The sequence below is a fragment of the Psammomys obesus genome, unplaced genomic scaffold, assembly GCF_907164565.1.
Source record: "Psammomys obesus unplaced genomic scaffold, mPsaObe1.curated_primary_1811, whole genome shotgun sequence".
Lineage (NCBI taxonomy): Eukaryota > Metazoa > Chordata > Mammalia > Rodentia > Muridae > Psammomys > Psammomys obesus.
Genome location: NW_026596152.1, coordinates 975790 through 978948, shown reverse-complemented (window position 1 = coordinate 978948; position 3159 = coordinate 975790).

Here is a 3159-nt window from a genome sequence, read left to right as displayed (position 1 = left end):
CTTCCTTCCTTCCTTCCTTCCTTCCTTCCTTCCTTCCTTCCTTCCTTCCTTCCTCTTTCTTTCTTTCTTTCTTTCTTTCTTTCTTTCTTTCTTTCTTTCTTTCTCTGTCTCCTTTCTTTCTCTCTCTCTTCTTTCTTTCCTCTTTCGACAGGGTTTCTCTGTGTAGCCCTAGCTGACCTGGACTCACTCTGTAGACCAGGCTGGCTTTGAATTCACAGAGATCCGCCTGCCTCTGCCTCCTGAGTGCTGGGACCACAGGTGTGCGCCACCACCGCCCAGCTCACACTTTCTAATGGCCTATTTTTGTTCTTATCACAGATTTGTGTGTGATTTTTATATTCTATACGTAAGTGCTTTGTTATGAATATGTGATCATTCTGCTTTGTTTTGTTTTTAAAACAGGGTATCTAATGCTCCCCGCTGCCCTCCCTGTGTGCCCACAAGCACACACACTCAGGTTTACACAGGCACTCCATAGGCATACATGACATACACATAACACACATAAACGTGTACAATTTATATAGTTCTGAGACCAGGTATCACCATGCAGACCAGGCTGGCCTCAGACCTGCCTGTGCCTCCTAAGTTTCGGGGTTACAGGTGAGAGCAAACATGCCTGGCCTCCTTTGATGTTTAGGTTCTAATTATACCTCCTCACGGACACACACGCTCGTCCCTGCTGACTCTCACTTATGATGAATTGTTTCCTTGTATGTGATGACTCACGGTCGTGGGATGTGCTATTGATCTTGATCTATAGGAACCAAAGCGCCAAACCTGGGGATGTTTTTCTCCAGTGAGAATTTTCTGCTGTTTCTGCCAGGAACCAGAGATTACAGCCACCCTGAATCACCGCTCAGGAGTTCCAGAGTGCTGCAGCAGCCTTGATTCTCCACAGACCCTGAAGTGAGTTCGTATGCATTAGCAAGACTGTCAGAAGTCAGGCCCCGACCTGCATTAAGTGAAGAGACACGTGATGATGTGGAAAGGTGAATGAATGTGAAGGTCTGCCAGTCCTGGGGATTGAACCGAGGGCCTCACGCTCACCAGTCAGCTCCACCATCAAACTACTGCCACAGCCCTGAGTGAGTGCTTTGCCAGACACAGGAAACCACAAGGCATTGTGCAAGGAGTGTGAGCTGAGCCCCGAAGGACCAGCTGGACTTGAAAAGGCCAGAGACACAGAACAAGTAATGTCCAAGCTGGAGTGGCAACATGGCTGGAGGGTAGAGGTACTTTCCTGCCAAGCATGACGACCTTAGCTTGACCCCGAGGCTCTCCGTAACGGAAGGAGGGAAGACGTTCTTTCAGGTGTCTTCTGACCTCCACAGGAGCACATACTCTCTCTCACACACACCACATTAATTAACTAAATAAGTAAATAAATGTAATAGAAAAATAAGGTCCAAGTTCTTGGTCAGAAACATAGTGCTTTCATGAGCTTCTTGAGGGAAAATTCTATGACCCCCGCGTCTCCTCTGATGCTCAGTCCTCCAAGACAAGACCTGTTCACCGTGGAGTTCCTCTGGGAGTTGAATTAACACATAATGGACACGTAGAGACACATAAAGTCAGTCATGGCAAGAGAAGTAAAAGAAAACCAGTGCTCAGCACACCTACAACCCGGCACTTGGTTGGTGTGATGTAAATTATATTGGTGAATTGGCGGTGTGCTAGCCAGGTGGTGGCGGCTCACACCTCTAATCCTAGCACTCGGGAGGCAGAGGCAGCTGGTCTCTGAGTTTGAGGCCAGCCTGGTCTACAGAGTGAGTTCTAGGACAGCCAAGACGACTCAGAGAAACCCTGTCTCAATAAAGTAATAATAATAAATTGACATTAATAAAACATCCTGTCCTGGAGAACAGCTGGAAGGTGGACCATTTCCTGCAGAGACTCCTGTTGTTTGTGTCCTGTCGTAAAACCGCTTGCAGCGGCAAGGAAAATTGGACACAGGAAGCTCACGGTGACTCCAGCTAGCGGCTTCAGCTTTCCCAGGCTGATCTCTGCTGGACGCCGGGAAGCCCGGGTTTATTACTCCTCAGTCAAGCTACTCCAGTTCTTCCTGCTGGTGTTCTAAGCTCTGGCTTTGATGCTTTGCTGTCCAGCGGTAGCTCCCAAGTATCTGCTACTTGTCATGTGTTCTTTTTGTCTTAATATTTTATTTATTATGTATACAATATTCTATATGCATGTACACCTGCACACCAGAAGAAGACACCAGATCTTTTTATAGATGGTTGTGAGCCACCATGTGGGTGCTGGGAATTGAACTCAGGACCTCTGGAAGAAGAGCCAGTGCTCTTAACCTCTGAGCCATCTCTCCAGCCCCCCCACCATGTGTTCTTTTACTCTTGCTCATATACTCAATAAGATCTCATTCCAAACCAGAAGGCCAGCTGTGTAGATGGTTCTCCTGGCTGCACATGCTTGGTAGGTGGAGGTGGGAGCAGCTTTCAGCTCACGCTAGGCTGCATGAATCGATGAGTAGATAAACAGCACTGCTAAGGATGCTGATGAGCAGCCGGTTGGAATGACATCAGGTAAGGCAGGGACGGGGCAGGAGTCTCCGTGTGCTCGCTGTACCTGACAGCTGCTCAGTACCTTCATGCATTCACCCAGCCGATGCCCCTGAGCAGACTGTGCTGAGTTCACACGGAGGCTCCAGGATATGACATCACACAGATGTGTGTCATAACTACGCCCTTCAGTGCCATAGCTGACCACCATTCTCATCTCAGCCGCTCGGACAGCAAGACCCAGCCATCTGGCAGCAGACCGGGTCCTCCTGAGCCTCCTCATTGACAGAAGCTCAGGTACCTCTGGAAGGGGCTTAATCCAAACAGCAACAGATGTTCCGGGCGCCACAGTCACTGGGGGAAATTCCAAAGGCTTTAGGATCTCTGTGGCAGGAACTGGGACAAAGACCAAATATAAATTTCTTATTATATCCCAACATGACAGATGGAGAGGAGGCTGAGAATCAGGGCATTATAGCTGGACTCCTGGCCTGGGTCTTCTACACTCCATCTTGCCTCCGCAGGAGACAGGCAGAGGCTCACCCCCCCCCCTCCATCTTTAGCTTGAGGAAAAAATCAGGGAGTTAGCCTTTTGGTGGGCCTACCCCACACCCCGGAGCCCCATCCATATTTATCTCTT